At 40.9% G+C, this 24406-nt stretch overlaps 1 pseudogene; it reads left to right on the top strand.

Moving 5' to 3' along the window:
* The window catches only part of LOC132403339 (very long-chain specific acyl-CoA dehydrogenase, mitochondrial-like), a 57359-nt pseudogene extending 34142 nt beyond the window's left edge, over positions 1 to 23217 (top strand).
* The last annotated feature ends 1189 nt before the right edge of the window (positions 23218 to 24406 follow it).

Genomic DNA, 24406 nt, shown 5'->3' with positions numbered 1-24406 from the left:
GTGAATAGTTCAGTGAGTAGAAGATGAACTGATCTCCAAAAGTCATAAAGTTAAAGATGAAACATACTTTTCAACATTTTAAGCAAGATTAGTGTATTATTTTTGTTTTTTTTTACAATTTTAGAGTGGGAAAAAAAGGAAAGGAGCACTATACAAAAGTTTGGGCACCCCAAGAGATTTGAACTCTCAGATAACTTTTACCAAGGTCTCAGACCTTAATTAGCTTGTTAGGGCTATGGCTTGTTCACAGTCATTGTTAGGAAAGGCCAGGTGATGCAAATTTCAAAGCTTTATAAATACCCTGACTCCTCAAACCTTGTCCCAACAATCAGCAGCCATGGGCTCCTCTAAGCAGCTGCCTAGCACTCTGAAAATTAAAATAAATGATGCTGTCAAAGCAGGAGAAGGCTATAAGAAGATAGAAAAGTGTTTTCAGGTAGCTGTTTCTTCGGGTTGTAATGTAGTTAAGAAATGGCAGTTAACAGGAATGGTGGAGGTTAAGTTGAGATCTGGAAGATCAAGAAAACTTTCTGAGAGAACTGCTCGTAGGATTGCTAGAAAGGCAAATCAAAACCCCTGTTTGACTGCAAAAGACCTTCAGGAAGATTTAGCAGACTCTGGAGTGGTGGTGCACTGTTCTACTGTGCAGCCACATCTGCACAAATATGACCTTCATGGAAGAGTCATCAGAAGAAAACCTTTCCTGCGTCCTCACCACAAAATTCAGCGACAGAAGTTAGCAAAGGAACATCTGAACAAGTCTAATGCATTTTGGAAACCAGTCCCGTGGACTGATGATGTTAAAATAGAACTTTTTGGCTGCAATGAGCAAAGGTATGTTTGGGGAAAAAAAAGGGTTCAGAATTTCAAGAAAAGAACATCTCTCTGACTGTTAAGCACGGGGATGGATCAATCATGCTTTGGGCTTGTGTTGCAGCCAGTGGCATGGGGAACATTTCACTGGCAGAGGGAAGAATGAATTCAATTAAATACCAGCAAATTCTGGAAGCAAACATCACACTGTCTGTAATGTGGTGAACTACATATTCCTGTCTGGACCCCCCCCCCCCCCCCATCGCTGACTGCTCCTGTGGCTCCTCCCACAGACACCAGTATAAAGGTGATTGGAGGCACTGCTCCTTCCTCAGTCTCCAGGATGTTGTGTGTGATGCACCATCAATAACTCACTCTGAGACGTAAAGGCAAGATATCGGTTTTTATTGACTGGAAGAAGGAACAAGCAGTGAGTGACCACCATACTACATCCTGGAGACTGAGAGGCCGGGTTCAGGCCTTGATTGCCTTTATACAGGGGTCTGCGTGAGGAGCCACGGGAGCAGTCAGCAGGGGGCATGTCCAGACAGGTATATGTAGTTCACCACAGTGTGGTGGTTGCTTGCTGCTTGTGCTTTCTTCCAGCCAATAAAAGCCTACCTTAACTCACGTCTCCGAAAGTTATTGATGGTGCATCATGTAACAAAAGCTGAAGATGAAAAGAGGATGCCTTCTACAACAGGATAATGATCCTAAACACACCTCAAAATCCACAATGGACTACCTCAAGAGGCACAAGCTGAAGGTTTTGCCATGGTCCTCACAGTTTTTAAGGAGACCTCAAATCATTATTCTTGGCAATGGAGAAGTGCAGGGCCTATACAGGTCATTGGGGGAGATTGAAATTTTAAATGCATGTTGTGGAGAGGCCCTGGAATTTGAAATTTTATCTTTTTGTAATTGTTATTTGAAAGGGATAAGTGAATGGACTGTAAAAGATGTTCATTTTGAAGCTTTCCACTGTGTGTTCAGGAGACAATAATAAATTAGTTTACCCATTTAAATTTATCACTATTTACTGAACCACTTTCCAGAAGAAGTAGTTTTTCTCATCTTCTCTATGCAAGGCTCAAAATTTCATGAAGATCTTAAGTGAGTCTTTTAATTGCCCTCTATTCCACAGAGATAAATCCTGACTTTTTTGGCTTCTCTGTATAACTGCAGTTGTCTGGTAATATCTTGGTAAAACTCTTCTATATTCCACCAAAAACCCATACACTTTTCATAAGAACAAATAAATTCTTCTGAAGCTTTTGGTTTCAAATATTTTCTGGAAGTCTCATGTCTTCTAATGCACCATCCTGATTGATCTTTATTACCTATTTAAGAATTCCATCAATTTGATTCAGATGCAATTTTCCTTTGAACTATTTCACAAAGCTTTCTCTTTTATTGGTGAGCTTACATGGTGGAGAAATGTTTTAGGCTGCACAAATAATCAATTCAAGTGTCTGCTTTTAACATGAATTCGATAACTCTGTGTTCTACTGTTGGTTCATGTACTCTTGAACTGCAAGAGTGTTCGACAGAAATTCACCACTGCAAGATTTCACATGGCCAGCCGATATTTATGTTCCTTTTTCAACTGGTCAAAGCTGTTTGTGAAGCTCTTCCTGCGCCATGATCAAACACTTCGACAGAATAAATCTCTTTTACTCCTGTCTTTGAATTTCTATATACGGTATGTTGTCCATTGCTTTTCTCTTATTATCGGTGTTTTCATGTGCAGTATTTCTCAAAGAGACAGAGAATCATAGAACACTACAGCACAAAAACAGGCTCCTTGGCCACTCTACTCCATGCCAAACTGTTATTCTGCCTAGTTCCATTGCCCTGAGCCTGGAACATAACCATCTGTATGCCTCCCATGTAAATACCGATACAAACTTCTCTTATATTTTGAAATCGACCTCACACTCACCATGGGTATGTGCTGTGGTGTGCCAAGCCCAGGCCTCAGAAGTAACTCAAAGTCCAAGTCCTATGAGTGCAAGGAAGGCTTGCTCTTCAAAACATCTCTATCCACCTACTTTAGTCACTAGATGCCACTCTTGTCTTGTTAGATGACTGACTTGCTCTGAAGATATATTGTAGAGTGCTCCTGCAGACAGTGTGATTCCTAGATTCCTGACTCAGCAAAGACCTGGACCCACTGCAATTTGCCTATCACTACAATAGCTAACAAATACCATCAATAAATTTGCTGCATGATGGAATGTTAAAGAGGACTCAATGGGCCAAATGGCCTAATTCTGCTCATATAGTCTGAATTCCTATCTAAAATTGGTAACCTTGTATTCCCTTTCTTAACAAAACTATCTACTTTTGCATCTAGAATACTTGAAGTGTGTCCTTAGCCCACTGCTCTAATCTCAATATACACATGACTGTGTGGCTAGGCACAGCTCAAATACCATCTATAAATCTGCTGACAATACAACCATTGTTGGTAGAATCTCAGGTGGTGATGAGAGGGCATACAGGAGTAAGATATGCCAACTAGTGGAGTGGTGCTGCAGCAACAACCTGGCACTCAACACCAGTAAGACGAAAGGGCTGGTTGTCGACTTCAGGAAGGGTAAGATGAAGGAACACCTACCAATCCTCTTAGAGGGATCAGAAATGGAGAGAGTAGTTTCAAGTTCCTGGGTGTCAAGATTTCTGAGGATCTAACCTGGTCCCAACATATCGATGTAGTTATAAAGAAGGGAAGACAGTGGCTATACCTTATTCAGACTTTGAAGAGATTTGGCATGTCAACAAATACACTCAAAAACTTCTATAGTTATACCATGGAGAGCATTCTGACAGGCTGCATCACTGTCTGGTCTGGAGGGGCTACTGCACAGGACCGAAAGAAGTAGCAGAAGGTTGTAAATCTAGTCAGCTCCATCTTGGGCACCAGTCTACAAATAACCCAGGACATCTTCAGGGAACGGTGTCTCAGAAAGGCAGAGTCCATTATTAGGGACCTCCAGCACCCAGGGCACGCCCTTTTCTCACTGTTACCATCAGGTAGGAGGTACAGAAGCCTGAAGGCACACACTCAGCGATTCAGGAACAGCTTCTTCCCCTCTGCCATCCAATTCCTAAATGGACAATGAACACTTTTTAAAAATATATAGTACTTCTGTTTTTGGCACTTTAAAAAATCTATTCAATATATGTATACTGTAATTGATTTACTTATTTATTATTATCTTTAAAGTTTTTATTATTTATTTATTTATTCATTCTTCTTTTTGTTTGCAGTGAACTGCTGCTGCTAAGTTAACAAATTTCACGTCACAAGCCGGTGATAATAAACCTGATTCTGATTTATTTTAATAATTCTTACAATGATTATTAGTACAAGCTGGCACTGTTATAAACTTTAGACAACAACACTGAGAGGGAGCGTTTGTTGGCTGGATACTGTTGTAACTACCCATGATGTAAATGGATGATAAGTAAGTCAGACAGGTGTCAGCTATGGATTTTCATGACCACTGTTAGATTTCCTCTCTTCTGTTGCAATTAACACTCGAGAAAGTAAAGAGGCTGCTTTTTTTTTCAACAGAACCAAAGAATTCCCACTATTTCAGTGTTATGTGCCAAGATCCAGAACACAGCACAGCTAATCCATTTTAAACTGCATTTCATAACAAATGTTTACAATTTAATTCTTTGTCAGACAGACATGATTCTGAAGATGTTGGAAATCTTAACCATATAGCCAACAATCACAGCATGGAAACAGGCCATCTCGGCCCTCCTAGTCCGTGCCGAACTCTTAATCTCACCTAGTCCCACCTACCCGCACTCAGCCCATAACCCTCCACTCCTTTCCTGTCCATATACCTATCCAATTTTACCTTAAATGACACAACTGAACTGGCCTCTACTACTTCTACAGGAAGCTCATTCCACACAGCTATCACTCTCTGAGTAAAGAAATACCCCCTCGTGTTTCCCTTAAACTTCTGCCCCCTAACTCTCAAATCATGTCCTCTTGTTTGAACCTCCCCTACTCTCAATGGAAACAGCCTATTCACGTCAAATCTATCTATCCCTCTCAAAATTTTAAATAACTCGATCAAATCCCCCCTCAACTTTCTACGCTCCAATGAATAGAGACCTAACTTGTTCAACCTTTCTCTGTAACTTAAGTGCTAAAACCCAGGTAACATCCTAGTAAATCGTCTCTGCACTCTCTCTAATTTATTGATATCTTTCCTATAATTCGGTGACCAGAACTGTACACAATATTCCAAATTTGGCCTTACCAATGCCTTGTACAATTTTAACATTACATCCCAACTTCTGTACTCAATGCTTTGATTTATAAAGGCCAGCGTTCCAAAAGCCTTCTTCACCACCCTATCTACATGAGACTCCAGCTTCACTGTTATGCACTGTTATTCCTAGATCTCTCTGTTCCACTGCATTCCTCAATGCCCTACCATTTACCCTGTATGTTCTATTTGGATTATTCCTGCCAAAATGTAGAACCTCACACTTCTCAGCATTAAACTCCATCTGCCAACGTTCAGCCCATTCTTCAAACTGGCATAAATCTCCCTGCAAGCTTTGAAAACCCACCTCATTATCCACAACACCTCCTACCTTAGTATCATCGGCATACTTACTAATCCAATTTACCACCCCATCTATGTCCATTCAGAAAGGGGAAGAAGCACTCAATCTTGAACAACACACAAAAAATGCTGCACGAGTCCAGCATGTCAGGCAACATCCACGGAGGGGCTGAGACCCTTCCTCAGGATCTCAGGGGAACAAGGAAATAAAATGACAAATCTGGATTGTTAATGTTGCTTGCACCATAATTATTCTTCCTTTTGGTTGTTGGCATTTTAGGAGTTTGAGGAGATTTGGTAGGTCACCAAAACCATTCACAAATTTCGACAGAGGAACTGTGGAGAGCATTCTAACTGGCTGCATCACTGTCTGGAATTTGGGGATTACTGCACAGGATCAAAGTAAGCTTCAGGGAGTTGTAAAATTAGTCAGCAACCTCCATAGTATTCAGGATATCTTCAAGGAGTGATGCCTCAGAAAGGTGGTGTCCATCATTAAGGGCCCCACCACCCAGGGCATGCTCTCTTCTCATTGCTAACAGCAGGAAGGAGGTACAAAAGCTGGAAAGCACACACTCAATGATTCAGGAAGTGCTTCTTCCCCTTTCTGAACGGACATGAACACTACCTCACTACCTTTTTATTTCCTACTTTTTGTATCACTTGTTTAGCTGTGCACAATCAAGACACCTTTCACCTGCCCTGCATGTCTCATTTAAACTTTACACCCTTCATCTTAAAACAATTATTCCAGTATTTGACAATTTAACCTGGGAATAAGTTCTAGCTAGCTACATTATATATGTATCTCATAATGTTATAGACTTCTATCAGGTCTCTGCTCTGTGCCCAAGGCTCCAGAAAGCACAATTCAAGTTGGTTCACAGGGTCTGTATAGCAAATGTTCTTTAATCCTGGTGAACAGAAATAAATCAAAGATAGCGTGCAACAGAAATGATAGAAAGGACAGGCAGGAGATGAGCCATAATCACAGCCAGTGGGATGAGTTACAGGGCAATAGAGGCGTGGTGCAATTAAAACAGAAAGCAACAAACACTGGACTGAGAGTGTTGTATTTGAATCCATGCAGCATAAGAAATAAACTGGATGATCTTGAAATTCAGCCACAGATTGGCAAGTATGACATTGTGGCCATCTCTGAAACTTGGCTAAAGGTTGGCTGCCTTTGGGAGTTGAATATCCAAGGATATACGGTGTATCGGAAAGATAGATTAGTATGCAGGGGGGGTGGTGTGGCCCTGTGTATAAGAAATAATATTAAATCATTAGAAAGGGATGACATAGGATCAGAACGTGTAGAGTCTCTATGGGTTGAATTAAGAAATGGCAAAGGTAAAAGGACCCTAATGACAGTTGTATAAAGGCCTCCAAACAGCAGCTGGGATGTGGATTACAAATTACAGTAGGAGATAGAAAAGGTGTATCAGAAAGGCAATGTCATGATAATCGTTGGGGATTTTAACATGAAAGTGGATTGGGAAAACCAGGCCAGTACTGGACCTCAAGAAAGAGAATTTGTAGAATGACTAAGGGATGGCTTGTTAGAACAGCTGATTGTTGAACCCACTAGGGGATGGGCTGTGCTGGATTGGGTGTTGTGCAATGATCTGGAGGTGATAAGAGAGCTCAAGGTTAAGGAATCCTTGGGGAGCAGTGATCACAATATGATCAAATTCACTTTGAGATTTGAGAAGGAAAAACTAAATTCCAATGTGTCAGTATTTCAGTGTAATAAAGGAAATTACAATGGCATGAGAGGGGAACTGGCAAAGGTTGACTGGAAAGGGACACTAACAGGAAGGACAGCAGAGCAGCAATGGCTGGAGTTTCTGTGGAAAAAATGATGGAAGTGCAAGACAGATATATTCCAAATAAGAAGAAATTTTTGAATGGAAGAAAGATACCAGAGTGGCTGACAAGTGAAGTCAGAGCCAAAGTAAAAGCAAAAGAGGGCATACAAGGAAGCCAAAGCTAGTGGAAAGATAGAGGTTTGGGAAGCTTTTAAAAACTTGCAGAAGGAAACTAAGAAGGTCATTAGGAAGGAAAAGATGAATTATGAAAGGAAGCTGGGGACTAATATCAAGGAAGATACTAAAATCTTTTTTAAGTATATAAAGGGTAAAAGAGAATTGAGGGTAGATATAAGACCAATAGAAAATGATGCTGGAGATATTGTAATGAGAGATGCAGAGATGGCAGTAGAACTAAATGCGTATTTTGCATATCTTCACAGTGGAAAACATTTGCAGAATACCAGACATAAGAATGTCAGGGAAGTGAAGTTTGTGCAGTGAAAATCACAACTGAGAAGGTGCTCAGGAAGCTTAATGGTCTGAGGGTGGATAAATCTCCTGGACCTGATGGAGTGCACCCTCTGGTTCTGAAGAAAGTAGCTGGAGAGATTGCAGAGGAATTAACAATGATCTTTCAAGAATCAATAGATTCTGGCATTGTACTGGATGACTGGAAAATTGTTGGAATCGATTGTTAGGGATGAGATTATGGAGTACCTGGAGGGACATGATAAAACAGGCCAAAGCCAGCATGGTTTCATAAAAGGAAAATTCTGTCTGACAAACCTACTGCAATTTTTTGAGGGAATTACAAGTAGGGTAGACAATAGAAATGCAGTAGATGTGGTGTACTTGGATTTTCAGAAGGCCTTTGACAAGTTGCCACACATAAGGCTGCTTAGCAAGATAAGAGCTCATGGAATTACAGGGAAGTTACTAACATAGGTGGAGCATTGGCTGATTGGCAGAAAACAGAGTGGGAATAAAGGGATCCTATTCTGGCTGGCTGCCGGTTACCAGTGGAGTTCCACAGTGTTGGCACCGCTGCTTTTTATGATGCATGTCAATGATTTGGACTATGGGATTAATGGATTTGTGGTGAAATTTGCCGATCATACAAAGATAAGTGAAGGAGCAGGTAGTGTTGAAGAAACAGAACCTGCAGAGGGACTTAGATAGTTTAGGAGCATGGGCAAAGAAGAGGCAAATAAAATACAATTAAGTTAGATATGGCCCTTTTGGCTGAAGGGATCAGGGGGTATGGAGAGAAAGCAGGTACAGGGTTTTGAGTTGGATGATCAGCCATGATCATATTGAATAGTGGTGCAGGCTCGAAGGGCTGAATGGCCTACTCCTGCACCTATTTTCTATGTTTCTATGTTAATGTTGGAAAGTGTATGGTCACACACTTTGATGGAAGAAATAAATGGGCAGCCTACTATTTAGATGGGGAGATAATTCAAAATGCAGAGGTGCAAAGGGACTTGGAAGTCCTTGAGCAAGATACCCTGAAGATTAACAGGTTGAGTTGGTGGTGAAGAAGGCGAATGCAATGTTGGCATTCATTTCTAGAGGTATAGAATATAAGAGCAGGGATGTGATGTTGAGGCTCTATAAGGCACTCATGAGACCACACGGAGTATTGTGTGCAGTTTTGGGCTGCTTATTTTACAAAGGATATACTGACATTGGAGAGGGTTCAGTGAAGATACACAATAATGATTCCAGGAATGAAAGGGTTACTACATGAGGAACGCCGGCAGCTCTTGGGCTGTATTCCTTGGAGTTCAGGAGAATGAGGGAGGATCTCATAGTAGCATTCTGAATGTTAAAAGGCCTGAAAAAAATTAGATATGCCCAAGTTATTTCCCATGGTAGGGGAGTCTAGGAGAAGAGGGCATGACTTCAGGATTGAAGGACGTCCATTTAGAACAGAGATGCGGAGAGATTACTTCAGTCAGAGGCTGTTAAATCTGTGGAATTTGTTGCCATGAGTGGCTGTGGAGGCCAAGTCATTTGGTGTATTTAAGACAGAGATAGATAGGTTCTTGATTAGCCAGGGTATCAAAGGGTATGGGGAGAAGGCAGGGGAGTGGGGATGACTGGGAGAATTGGATCAGCCTATGATTGAATGGCAGAGCAGACTCGATGGGTCAAATAGCCTACTTCTGCTCCTGTATCTTATGGTTTTATGGTCTTATGGCCTAACCTCTTCTGCACCCTCTCCAAAGCCATCACATCCTTCCAGTAATGCAGATAGCAGAACTGTATACAATACGAGGGGTGATTGATATGTTCGTGGCCTAAGGTAGAAGGAGATGAGTTATACAGCTCTCATCACATGCACATGCAGGTCAACTCTGAATGATTATGCAGAAAATTTGAAGTTCATAACTCATCAGGTGTGATTGATAAGTTTGTGGACTAAGGTAGAAGGAGATGAGTTACTATCTTGAAACTTCCTGCATTATCACTCAAAGAGTTGAAATGCATGTGCATGTAATGAGAGCTGTATAACTCATCTCCTTCCAGCTTAGGCTATGAAATTATCAATCACCCATCTGTGTACACTTTCTGGAGGTCCAAGTTCCACATGGTCCACGACCGTTGGACTAAGTGTGTACATGTAGGAGGGGGCTATGTTGAAAAATAAATGTGTTAGGTTCTCCTTCTACCTTAGGCCACAAACATATCAATCACCCCTCGTACTCCAAATGTGGCATAGCTGCATCCTGACTGTTATTCTCAATGCCCCAATCACTGAAGGGAAGTATGTTATATGCTTACACAACACACCTCCCTCTGTTGCTTTTCCCACTTTCTTCCATGGCCCTCTGTCCTCTCCTATCAGATTCCCCCTTCTCCAGCCAGTACCGCTTTCACCAATCAACTTCTCAGCTATTTACTTCACTCCTCCTCCATCAGGCAATCAGAGACTAGAATGTACATTTAAATTATCATCAAGTATAATGTAGAGATTTTGATTTGTTTCAAACAGAGGAGAATTACACTTTAGCTTGACTTGTCATGAGTTCTGTTATTCTTAGAGCAGTAACTCAATGAGAGCTCTCCTCAATCCTATAGAAAACTAATGAAAGGCCTTATGCTTAACAGGTGGTGAAAGCTGTTGACCACTTTGAAAAATCGATTGAAGAGCTGCTACTGAAATATAGAAAGAAAATAATAGGTACATGTGCCATTACTTACATGATGCAAAATTCGTTGATGTGCAAGGCAGTTCATTGGTTTGGTTACTGTACAAAAGCATAATGCATTGTTCTATAAGCTGATCTTTGGTGAATCTGGACAGTGCCCGATGTTCTAATTGTTAACCACTGATTCCAGTTTGATAATGGGAAATTGGCAGTACTTGCACTGGACTGTAATTGCAAACCCAGCTCTGAGATCCTATTTGTTTTCAGTTCAGTAAATAATTTTAGGTTTAATCAGATGAAGCTGCTGCTCCACTGCACATGTCTGAGATTTTGTTCATCTAATTCCCACATCATTAGAAACTACTGTGTTAAAATACAAGTTCCCTAATTGCAATGAAATAGTGAGAAGGGAAGAACACCATAAACATAATGGAAAGGATAGATGTAGAGTATTAATCCATAACTAACTTATGAAAATATGATAAGTAGCATGAAGTTGGAGCTAGTAATAGTACTAATACTTTGCAATGGTCATAAAGTAGGTGCTTAACAGGTAGCATAGTTGAATTGAAAACCATGAAAGAATAATTATGGAAAAATTGGATTCCTTCATTATGGTTCAATTTAGAAATCAAACATGTTCTGTGATTTTATGTCCCAGTTTGGTCTTGCGGTTTGCAATCATGTCAAAACTAATGATAAAATGCAGTCATGGACAACAGCTACATCATAAAAGTCATTTTACTGATGGTTTTTCGTTTTGGTGCTTACAAGGCACCAGTCAGCTTTGCATTGTCCAACTTGGGTGAGAAAATGCTTTGACTGATTACCAGTATATCTTTAAGACTATGAATGTCAATGTAATCTGAAGTGAATTGTCTATCATACCTCTGCCTCTGCAGACTCTTCCATGGCAGGCAGCGTTCAATCTCACACTCATTATTTCAGTTGGCTTTGTGGGTATGGGTGGTGGGGGGTGGAATCAAAGGATATCTTCTGGATTCCATATACTCAATTTCAATGTCAAACTAGAACTTTTAATGGTACACTAAAGTTCATTCATCATGCTTAGTGTTTTACATTATTGCATTTAGCACAATATTGACAGCTGATTTTAGGGGAATGCAAAATATTGTATTTATTCAGTCCTCTTTCAGACTCTTTAACAGTCCTGATGAATTAAAGGGCCTGTACTGTGCTGTATTGTTTCAAGTTTTATTGTGAACCGCATTTAACAAAATCCTCTATTGCCGTGAACATTTAAAATGTTTGACTGCAATGAGATATTTTCTGTGATTTCAAAAAGATGTGGATACAGCTTGGTCCATCACAGGAAAAGCCCCGCCCACCACTGAGCACATCTACAAAGAGCACTGCCACAAGAAAGCAGCAACCATCATTAAGTACCCCCGCCATCCAGGCCACGCTCTCTTTTTGCTGCTGCCACTAGGAAGAAGGTAAAGGAGACTTAAAAACCACATCATCAGGTTTAGGAACAGTTTTACTCTTCAACCATCAGGCTCCTGAACCAACGTGGATAACTTTACTCACCTCAAAAGTGAACTGGTCCCACTACCTGTGGACTCACTTTCAAGGACTCTACAACTCATGTTCTCAGCGTTATCTATCTATCTATCTATTCACTTATTCATTTATTTATTTATATGTCTATTATTATTACTATCACATTTTCTGCTGGATTTTCACAGTTTGTCTTTTTCACATTGGTTGTTTGTGAGTCCTTGTGTGTAGTTTTTAATTGATTCTATTTTATTTTGTTGTTCCACTGTGAATGCATGCAAGAAAATTAAACCCAGGGTAATATACGTATACTTGGAAAATAAATTGATTTTGAACTTTGAACAGTAAACTCTAAGATGTTCTTTCTTAATACAGAGAAAACTCCTTTAATTCAGATGTTTGCAATGGAGTACCTAGATCAGGGGTTCCCAACCAGGGTCCACAGACCTCTTGCTTAATGGTATTAGTCCTTGACATAAAAAAAGTTGGGGGGAACCGCTGCCCTAAATTAAGGCTTTATTCGCTATCAGCACAAACCCACATCAAACAGTGTTTTTACTCTGCCTTCCGGGTTTCCAAAATCCACACAGGGAAAACTGCGAATAATAAATACAGCATAAATGCATGAAAGGCTCTGTTGCCTGGGCTTTAGGGAAAGATCCATTAGGTGAGGAGAGTTGCTGCAGACTGGACATTGCATTATAGTTGTCTGATATCAAAGCTTTCCACTAACACCTTGCAGGTTTCCAGGTCACCAATTTTTATTAAAGAGAATTGCTGATACTGCCTTTGATATTTATACCATGACTGTTGTCATTTCCAGGTAAGAACTTGAAAACCAGTTTTCTGCTCTCAGAATGCACTCTACCTTTTTAGGGTGATATTGGGATTATATTGAGTGTGAACAATACAATCCAAATATCACCCTCAACAGATACAACTCATGCTAACCCTAAAACTGTATGGGAGAGAAATTTGGCACAGCCAATAAATGCACAATTGATATCAGAGTGGATTTTAATTAATAAATACGTGGACTTTTGTCGACAGCTAAAGCAAATGTAAAGCTGTGTCCATATTTAAGTAAAGGACTTAAATAGAGCTTGAGTACCTTCTTGTATGTTTGGATTGTGCTAAAGCAGAAAAACGCAGCGTAAGGCTCACTGACATGCAGTCTGACTGGCAGAGTCAGTCTTCCCAGCTCCACATCAACCAAGCCCATCAGCATCACTGATGAAGGGTTCAGTTGAAGGTTATGGACCTGAAACATTAATTCTGTTCCTCTTTCCACATATACTGCACCAACTGCTGATTTTTTTTTCCTTGAACTTTCTGAACTTATTTCAGATTTTGTGCCCAATTGCAGTTTTTTAGACTGCCAGTGCCATTCATCTTCCGGCATCTCCTTTCTCACTGGAGGCTGGATGCTTGTGATATGGGTCAATGCTCATGAAATATGGGCTCTGTTGTCTTCACCTGAAACAATCGCTAAGCCCTGTCCATTTCTAACTAGAACGCCAAGTCTGCTTGAGGTTCCTTCTCAAAGTCCGGATTGTGCTGAGGCAGGAAAATGAGGCACAGGATTCAATTGGAATCCGTCAACCTCCTTCCTCACTCTCCTGATTCCAGTCCTCCCTGATGAGACCATTTTATCGAAACCTGGCCCTAGACCTGCATGGTCCAATCCCTCTGGATTTTGGATCCATTCACCAATCAGTTTTTCATTGTGACTTTTGCTGAATTTCATACTTATTATTTCAAGAATCAAAGAAACCCTTCTGTGCCTTTGTGTGAATCAGAGTCAGGTTTATTGTCACCGAATTAATTCATGAAATCAGTTGCTTTGTGGCAGCAGTACAGCACCAAACAGGGTATAACAAGTTACCACAAATTACAACAAAAATAAATTAAAAACTAGTGCAAAAGAGAAATAGAGAGATAGTGTTCACGGGTTCATGGACTGTTCAGAAATCTGATGGTGGAGGGGATGAAAACGTTAAGTGAGGGTCTTCAGGCTCCTCCCTGATCGTAATAATGGGAAGAGGGCATCTCCTCGATGAGTGACTGTCCTGAATGATGGATGCTACTTTCTTGAGGCACGGAAGATGTTTTTGATGGTGAGGATACTTCTGCCTGTGACGAAGCTGGCTGAATTTACCACCATCATTCCTTCTAAGTTTTTCTTTACAGTTGTACCCTGAGCAGGAAACTGTTACAGGGCCTGAACACTTGCTTGGTGCTTTTAAGTGTTTATATAAGAGAAAATTCCAGCTGCACATCAACATAGGTTATGTGTGTGGGAGCATTTCAGTTACTGCATGTCCGTGCGTTCACGCAGCTTAGTGGGAACAGTGTTGACCACTCTCTGAAGCCTCTTAAGATCCAGTGCATTGGCCCCTCCATACCAGATGGTGATGCAACCACTCAGAATGCTCTTCATGGCACTTCTGTAGAAATGTTCTAGTCTTTGGTGACATGTCAAACCTTCTCAAACTCCTGCTGAGGTATAGCCACTGGTGTGCTTTTGTCAAAGTTTTAACAACATGCTGGGCCCAGGGTCAACCCTCCAAAGTGTTGACACCCAGGAACTTGAACTGCACACTCTTTCCATTACTAACCCCTCAATGAGGACTGGTGTGAGCTATCCTGACTTTCACTTCTTGAAGTCTACAATTGATTCCTTGGTCTTGCTGATGTTAGGTGCAAGGTTGTTGCTGTGATGCCACTCAACCAGCTGATCCTGTTTACCTCCTCGCCACCAGCTGAGATTCTGCCAACAACAGTGGCAACATTGGCAAATTTATGGCTGGTGCTTGAACTTTGCCCAGCTGCACTGTCATGGAGTGTAGGGGTATGGTCCAGTTGAATTCACCATAACAGTAGATAACAATGTGTCACATTATTCATTACTAATCCATTGTGGAAAGTGCAATGTTTTACAGCACAGTGTTTGGTACCACGCATTTTAAGAACATTGAATACTTCTTACTATTGCAATGCGCAGCACAATGTATTTTAATGCTAGCCATGGCATATTACACTATTAAATACTCTTGAAATAATGTATTACGATATTAACACATTCGGAAACCAATATATGATAGGCCAGGGATTGCAATTTGTGCATGGCAGTAAACCATACAGAGGACGTAGGATACAGGTTGAGCACACTTTATCCGAAATTCCAAAATACAAAAATCTCTGAAATCCGAAATTTTTTTGAGTGCTAACTTGAGGTCACAAATAGAAAATTACACAAGTCTCTGGAAGGTTCCCAGGCAACGTGCAGGTCTCTGCACCACAGGCAGTTCTGAGAAGTGACCTCACATTGGTAATGAACAGAAGTTAATGAAAAATAGAAAAATGCTGCATAAAGTGAAAAATGAAGATCTTGACCGTTTATTGAAAGAGTGGATTCATCAGCGTCAGAGTTAATGTATGCCGCTTAACAGTATGCTGATAATGAAACAAGTTAAGATCTATCACGACAACTGCAAATTGAAGGTAGTTGTGAATATTCAGAAGGTTGACTGCAGAAATTTAAGAAAAGACACAGTATTAAATTTTTGAAGATTTGTGATGATAAAGTGTCTGCTGATCACGATTTGTTGATGAGCTTGCCCGGATCGTCGCTGATGAAAGTCAGTACATGTGTGTGATGAACAAGTGTAAGGCAAACACTGCTTACCGGTAGCACATAAATTCAGAGTTGGGAATGATGGTGATGCTAAACAGCCACCGATTGACAACTTGGGTGGCCAAGGTAGTGATAGCTTTCCTTTCTGATGTAGAAATAGTTTCATGCACAAAACTATTAAAAATATTATATAAAACTAGTTGTCCCCAACTCCCATCATGGTCGCTGTGGAATTGGTGGCTGTTCGAAATCAATGATGCATATGAAGCCAATCTAGAGCCTGGTAACAGACATGGTCAGGGACGATCATTCAATGATCTATGAAGGACTCAGCTCCATCATGTCAGACTGTCCTCAGACTGCAGACTGTTCAATCTGTGAGCTTCACACCAGCTGTACATAGGCTGTATACATTATGTGATGTAAATGGATTTTGTGTTTAGACCTTGGTCTCATCCCCAAAGTATTTCATTGTATAGATGCAAATATTCCAAAATTCTTCTGGCCTCCAGCATCTCAGGTAAGGTCTTTTCAACCTGTATAACATCTCTTATCTCTTAAGATTGCAGTTTATACATGATCATTTTTGGAATTACTTATCTTGTAACTAAATTCCACAGTGAGCATTTGGTGTGGAGGGAATAGAACATGTTATATCTATCCATAGATGAGACCAATATTCTCTTAATTTGACTATATATTAAACAGTTCAAAGACAATAAAAAGTTTGGTGGCAGACCAAATTGTGTGAGTAATAGTAAAAAGTTGGATATAAACACTGATAACTTGAATAGGCAACAGGGAGGCAGGTGCAGATGTGTACAGGAAGTGTGAAGCTATTCACTTTGGATACAATAAGAAGGATCGTCTGCTTAGAACCATGACCGTTATGTTACTGAACAGTAGACAGTTTTAACTGCGTGACTCCACGTCTGGAAGATTCAGAGGCAGACAAAGGAAAGGAGCACCTTGGTGCAAGGCCAAGTCTGGAAATATGCTGTTCCCAGTGACTGACAATCAGGTTGTTAGGGTTTTGGGGTTTCTCAGGAGAATCAGGGACTCAGTAAAGTTCTCATGGCAGGATATGATCTAGGAAGAGTGGTTGCATTGGAACATCAGGGCTGCAACAAAGGTTGAATTGGAGTGTCGGTGTACAAGGAAAAATTAAGGGGTAGGGCCTGAAGAAAGACTGCCCAAGCTTCTAGAGTAAGGGACTAATGACTACAGTTAGGTAAGCAAATTTTTTAAAAAGCTCCTATTTGTGTTTGTTTCCCTGTCCTGAACAGGAAGATGTTACTGCTGCAGAGAAAATGGACCATATAGCCTACAGTATAATAAGGGACTACTTCATTTTAGTAACACGTCGTTGAATGCGCTATTAGGCTCATATTGAGCATGCGTTATTAGGTGCGTATTGATCTGTACGTGTGTGTTAAAAGTTCGTATTCTGCCAGTAAAGAACCATGAAACTTAGCTGACGTCTCCAGCGTTTTATTAATAGCTTTGTTGTGTAACCAGGCCACTTACACAACATATTGGCGATGAAGTTAATGAACCTACATCATATTGGAATGCTGAGTTTTAACTGATAACGACAGTGGGAGGAAGAGCGCAAGGAATGAGCAGGAGAAAGAGGCAGAGGGAGGCTGCGAGTCTGAAGGGAAGCGAGAGCATAGCCGGGGTCGGGAATGTCGGGAGACCAAGAGACACAGTCGGAGCCACAGCACATCCAGGCGAGACCAGAGACAGCGCTGACCCCCAGGGGCTAAGGGTCTGACTGCCCCAGAAGGGAGATTAAAAAGGAGTGACATGCACATCTATATGGAGATGAGTTATACAGCTCTCGTTACATGTACATGCAGTTCAACTCTTTGAGTGATTATGCAGGACGTTTGAAGTTAATAGCTCATCTCCTTCTACCTTAGGCACAAACATATCAAATCAGCCCTGCTGTGGACACTTTCTGGAGGTCCAAGATCTGTATGCTCCATGACCGCTGGACTAAGTGTGTAAATGTAGGAGGGGACTATGTTGAAAAATAAATGTGCTAGGTTTTCTAGAATTGACTCCTTCTACCTTAGGCCACGAACTTATCAATCACCCCTTGTATATGCACTTTGATAATAAATTTACTTTGAAATTTGACCCAGAAGTTGGCACAATTATATTCCATTAAATGTATGAAAAAAATGTCGTACATCTAGCACCGAAACAGCTGCTTGAATTCCTAGGCTATGCTATTTTCAAAATGCTGAGGAGCAGGGTTTTCCCAATCTGTTGGATGGGTACAAAATGATTTCAAATGTTTAATGGGATGTCGACTTGCAGAAGGCTGAAATGCAGAAGGTCGGGAGCTTATAAAACATATATAAAGCAATATAAAACATTGCCTACATTGCCACCTAGAGTTCATTTTGGTAACTACAATTAATCTTATTTACACTTAAACATTCCAGGGCCTCTCAGGCACTCAGCAAAGTGCACCGAACAGCTCAACATGAGAAGGCTCTCTGTGAAACCTGGTGTATCAAGGTCTGCTTCTCATAGAAGCTCTCTGATAGAAGCTCAGTTTTAACACATGCCAATTGTTTTTTAAGTAGTAATAGATATTGATGAAAAGGTATTGTTTGCTCTGTAGGTATCCAGGGTACATGTGGATGAATTGCACTGTGTGAGAACTTACAAAAGCAAGGGTCATAATTGATATTTAATTTAAAAGAAACAGACGTCCTGTCTGGCATTCAGGCACTTCCATGGCAATTTATTCTTCGGATGGGGAGTGAATAATCGGTGACTCTGGGATCAGTTAAAAGCGGCCAATATCTTTTCAAGGGAAGCCGCAGACTACAGAATTGGTTACACACAACTGACCCACTGTTGTGAGCACTTATAATGCCACGATGAACTTGAGGTCAAAGGGACCTGGCTAGGAGGCTGCCTTGACAATGGGGGGGGGGGTGGTGTGAGAGAAATAGGAGCTCTCCCATTGGGAATTGGGATTGGTGGGGTGGGAGGGGGTAGCAGGTCGCTCGTGCCACTGAAGCATCTTTGGACTAGTATCTCAGTAAGTGGTGGCAAGCTGTTTAATTAGTAATATTACACAGAGTCACGGAATATGGGTTGAGTCTAATGATCTGACTTCTAACTATCCTGGAATCCACTTGTAAATGACCTCCAGACATTAACTTCTAGGACTGTTTTTCCATTGGAAATAGAAATAATTGTATTGAAATTCGAACACAGAGCATAGAACGGTACAGCGCAGGAACGGGCCATTCAGCTCATGATGCCTGCACCAACCGTTATGCTATTTTAAACTGCACATCTGCTGTCTATATTCCCCTAATATTCTGCCCGTTAATGAACCTATCTAGATGGTTCTTTAAGGTGGCTTTACATCTACTTCCACCATTTCTCCCAGTAACCCCTTACAGGTCCCCACCACTCTGTGTACAAAAAAACCTGCCCTGCATACACCTCCTTTAAACTTTCTCCCTCTAGCTTCAAAGCTATTCCCTTGAGTATGTGACATTTCCATCTTGGGAGTAAGACCCTACCTACCACTATGCTAACAAGATACTCGCAATACTTTCCGAGTTCCAAACAAGCAACTGCCTACAGGTGTCAGCCTTCGCTCAGCAATGGACCTTGTGGTTCTGGGTTATGTGTTTGAACTATATTCCAGACACCATCTCTGCAGATACTTGAGTTCAACAGTTGTGGAATACTGCAGATTCAGCAAAGCCATATTAAAGGAAGACCCTGTCTGCACTGTCTGGTGAATAATAAAGATCACATGATTTATTTTAAGGCAAAATAGTACAATCTTCTTGCCGGGTAATTAGATTTAAAGCATTGTGCCTTCAGCAGGTTACTTAATCTATGGGCTTTATTTATTTGAGCAAATTGTCTTTTGCATTTCACTACGTTCAGAACAATCATTCAACATTGAGCTTCGAGGCTCGCCTAGATAAGCAGGGTAATTCCAGGCAGTCCACCAAGATTTTAGCATTGGATTTCAAGTAGATTATGAGTCATTTTAGCTTAGAAGTAGACTATTAAGCATGCCAAGATCATATTAGTTCAGTAGAACCATCTAGTCAGTCCCATTCTCCTTCTGCTACTTTCTTCCTTCTCAGTTGGGCCAAGAACATACTAGAAACATAGACAACCTACAGCACAATACAGGCCCTTTGGCCCACAAAGTTGTGCCGAACATGTCTCTACCTTAGAAATTACTAGGCTTACCCGTAGCCCTCTATTTTACTAAGCTCCATGTACCTATCCAAAAGTCTCTTAAAAGACCCTATCGTAGTCATCTCTACCACCGTTACCAGCAGCCCATTCCACGCGCTCACCACTCTCTGAGTGAAAAACTTACCCTTGACATCTCCTCTGGACCTACACCCCAGCACCTTAAAACTGCGTCCTCTTGTAGCAACCATTTCAGCCCTGGGAAAAAGCCTCTGACTATCCACATGATCAATGCCTCTCATCATCTTGTACGACTCTATCAGATCACCTCTCATCCTCTTTCACTCCAAGGAGAAAAAGGCTGAGTTCGCTCAATCTATTCTCATAAGGTATGCTCGCCAATCCAGGCAATATCCCTGTAAATCTCCTCTGCACCCTTTCTATGGTTTCCACATCCTTCCTGTAGTGAGGTGACCAGAACTGAGCATAGCACTCCAAGTGGGGTCTAACCAGGGTCCTATATAGCTGCAACATTACCTCTCAGCTCCTAAATTCAATTCTACGATTGATGAAGGCCAATACACCGTATGCCTTCTTAACCATAGAGTCAACCTGTCCTATGGACTTGGACCCCAAGATCCCTCTGATCCTCCACACTGCCAAGAGTCTTATCATTAATACTATATTCTGCCATCATATTTGATCTACCAAAATGAACCACTTCACAATTATCTGGGTTGAACTCTATCTGCCACTTCTCAGCCCAGTTTTGCACCCTATTAATCTCCCACTGTAACTCTGACAGCCCTCCACACTATCCACAACACCTTCAACCTTTGTGTCATCAGCAAACTTACTAACTCATCCCTCCACTTCCTCATCCAGGTCATTTATAAAAATCACTGCTGCTTTGTGCTGCTTTGTAAAATAAGAATAAATAATAATAAAAATTTGAATTCCAGAAAAAAAATCATGAAGACTAAGTGTCCCAGAGCAGATCCTTGAGGCACTCCACTGGTGACCGACCTCCAAGCAGAATATGACCCATCTACAACCACTCTTTGCCTTCTGTGGGTAAGCCAGTTCTGGATCCACAAAGCAATGTCCCCTTGGATCCCATGCCTCCTTACTTTCTCAATAAGCCTTGCATGGGGTAGCTTATCAAATATCTTGCTGAAATCCATATACACTACATCTACTACTCTTCCTTCATCAATGTGTTTAGTCACATCCTCAAAAAATTCAATCAGGCTCGTAAGGCACGACCTGCCCTTGACAAAGTCATGCTGACTATTCCTAATCATATTATACCTCTCCAAATGTTCATAAATCCTGCCTCTCAGGATCTTCTTCATCAACTTACCAACCACTGAGGTAAGACTCACTGGTCTATAATTTCTTGGGCTATCTCTACTTCCTTTCTTGAATAAAGGAACAACATCCACAACCCTCCAATTTCCGGAACCTCTCCTGTCCCCGTTGATGATGCAAAGATGATTGCCAGAGGTTCAGCAATCTCCTCCCTCGCCTCCCACAGTAGCCTGGGGTACATTTCATCAGGTCCCAGCGACTTATCCAACTTGATGCTTTCCAAAAGCTCCAACACATCCTCTTTCTTAATATCTACATGTTCAAGCTTTTCATTCTGCTGCAAGACATCACTGCAATCACTAAGATCCTTTTCCATAGTGAATACTGAAGTAAAGTATTCATTAAGTACCTCTGCTATTTCCTTCAGTTCCATACACACTTTCCCACTGTCACACTTGACTACTAGCTAAGGAAGTGCACTGAGCTCTTCCACTCTCTGCCCATTATTCTGACATTATCCCATTTGCTATTTATATAATGATAGTTCCGATAATGCCACCTTACGGTTTTTCCACAACACTATAATTTTCTCCCTCTCACTATTTGAATGATTTTAGAACACCCCAGTGGCAGCTTCTTGCACTTTTAATGTTTGCAGTTCTAAATCTGTCTTTGCTCCTCAAGCATACCCTGTATTCTAACTCTACAATGTCTTCCCTAATAATTTTTGCCCCCCATCTCCCCTTTTAACTGTGCTATCTTTTCTGAATATTTTGCACATCTAAATATTAATCCCCCTGTCCTTATCATTTATAAGCCACAGTTCTGATGTTGGCTTTACAACATCCACGTGGTTATTCACTTTTGTAGTTCAGTCTTCTTGATTCATTATACTTTGTGCATTTACACAAATGCATTCCAAACCGCTTTTATTCTTCATAAGCCTGCGTAGTCCATCTCTATCCAAAAGAGTCCTGGGAAATTTGGAAGACGTTCAGGAGGGTGGTAAGTGCTCATGAAGTGGGGCATTAAGGGGGGCAGTGAAGGGGGGATGTTGGAAAAGTGTTCTGAAAGGAGTGAACATCTAAACATCAGATGTTCAGATGATCTGATCTGAACATTGGGATGGATGTCTGGGAATGAGAAGGGCAATTGTAAGATGTAGAAGTGATCCCTAGAAAGATAGGATGTTCTGAGAGGGAGAAAGGAAAGGGAATGGGTGATGGTGGGGGGGGGGGGGGCGGGGAAGGGGGACAGCAATTGAAAAAGAGGAAAGTGATTGAGAAAGTATATGGTGGATAGACATGGTCTCTGGCAGGTCTTTTGCAACAAACTGGTCACCTCCAAAGGTCTCTTTAAGGAAAGTTGATTAAGATACATGTGCACAATATTCCAATAACTCTGAATCTTGGCCAGCTGGTTCCTACATTTATATACATATGTGATTCTACATATGTGATACACATGCATCACATATCTTGGAGGATGCTTTGGTATCTGTTTTCCACCTGAAAATCAGACCAAGTTTAATGTCAGTCAAAACACACATTCATTAAAATCCCCGATGTTTATATGAATCAAAGCATTAGTGGTAAGATTTGAGAGACCTTAGCAGTGAAAGCCACAGGGTCAAAGATACTATCTTGTCAGGAGTTTGAAAACTTGTGTTAAAAACTTGAGTTTGAAAACTAACCTGAATCTGAGTAATACCCTTTGACAAAAATGACAATCAAGAAGATGTGCCAGAGAAAATGCTGCTTTGCTCTTTGTTGCTTTAGTAATCGGTGTCCACCATGAAGACATAGGAGACTGCAGTTAAAAGCTGTTTTGGGGACAATGTTTCTTTATGAGATGGACACTTTTTTCTAACAATAGCAATTACCTTTATAATGTTGACAAGATAAACATGGTCAATTTATGGACTGTACTGCATTTTCTGGCATGGTGTAATAGAATTAAAAATAATGTTGCACTTTACAATGTTCTGGTTTACATAAGTTCTCCTTAGATAAAACACAATGTTTAACCACCTTTCTTTGTTTCAGGCATTTGGTCATGTAACCAACAATCTGAATGCACTATAGTCCAAGCCCAGCACACAGGTCATCAGCAGCATCACCAACACCCTTGTGGAAAAGGGAGGAGTTGTGGCAATTCATCTCCTTAGATTCTAAGCAATTCACTATTTAACAAGTTTTAACACATTTGAATAAAGACGCTATGAGCCCACTTGAACAACATTGATACATCAGTCAATAGGCTGCTTTGCAAATTTAGCCTCAAAAGTCTAGTTTAAAACTAAATATCTGCAGGATCTTTAATTAAATCCTTAGGGGAATGTATTTTCCCTTTCCTAAGATGTTTGTCCAACTTGCTGTTGAATTAGTTATCAAATTAATTTTCTTGGAGAGTTATCATTATCACTGATAATAGGTTATTACAGGTTACTGATGGTTTGAGATCTGTAGAAATGGTATTGATGCGAGTACATTTGGGAAGTTTTTTATTGTAAAGATTCGCATTTGTCTACGATACTCATGGAATTAGAGAAGCGCATAGAACAAAACAACACCAGCTAGCCCACCTCACCCACATTGACAGTCATGCCTATCTATGCTAATCCAGCTTACCTGCATTGGCCCTATACCAGAGGTTCCCAACCTTTTTTATGCCTTGACCCCTACCATTAACTGCTCTGCACCTTTCCTATTAAAGTACCTGTCACAAGTATCTTTTTAAGTGTTTATATTTGCCTCCATCACCTTCTTTGCCAGCTCATCCCAAATATTCACCACCCTCTCTTTGGATTCCTAGCCCTCAGATCCCCTTTAAATGTTTCCACCGTCCCTGCAGTTCCGAACTCTCCTGCACTGGGAAGCAAATTCTAACCATCCTCGTAATGTTGGAGATCTCTACAAGCTCACCCCTGCATTCCAGTAAGAATAAACCCAGTCTATCCATATCCCTTTATAGCTACAGCCCTTCATTCCAGGAAATCCCACACTCTTTCCATTACTACCCTTTAATCATGCTCTTTGATGCTAGAGTAATCGAAGTAATAATATGTTTAGTGAAATCCCACACATATAAAAAAATCTCTGCAGTAACTTCTCGTCTACTAATGACTGCGCAAGTTGTGTGAAACATGCTTTTGCAGGTTTTGATGCCACTGAAGCCTCTGAGGATATTAGAGAACCATCTGTTATTCTTTTATACAGTAAACCATTAGTAGGCTATTAAAGCAACTACAAGCATGTTTGGACAAGCACAGCAGCCTTGCAATCAGGTGCTTCAAACTACATTTAATGAGACCCAAGGGTACAAATTTACCCTTTTGATTTTTTTAATTGTGTTTGTGAAGGG

The sequence above is a fragment of the Hypanus sabinus genome, chromosome 2 (genome assembly GCF_030144855.1).
Source record: "Hypanus sabinus isolate sHypSab1 chromosome 2, sHypSab1.hap1, whole genome shotgun sequence".
NCBI classification, from domain to species: Eukaryota; Metazoa; Chordata; class Chondrichthyes; order Myliobatiformes; family Dasyatidae; genus Hypanus; species Hypanus sabinus.
The sequence above is the reverse complement of the archived record's forward strand: the minus strand, read 5'-3'. Positions and strand labels throughout refer to the sequence as shown.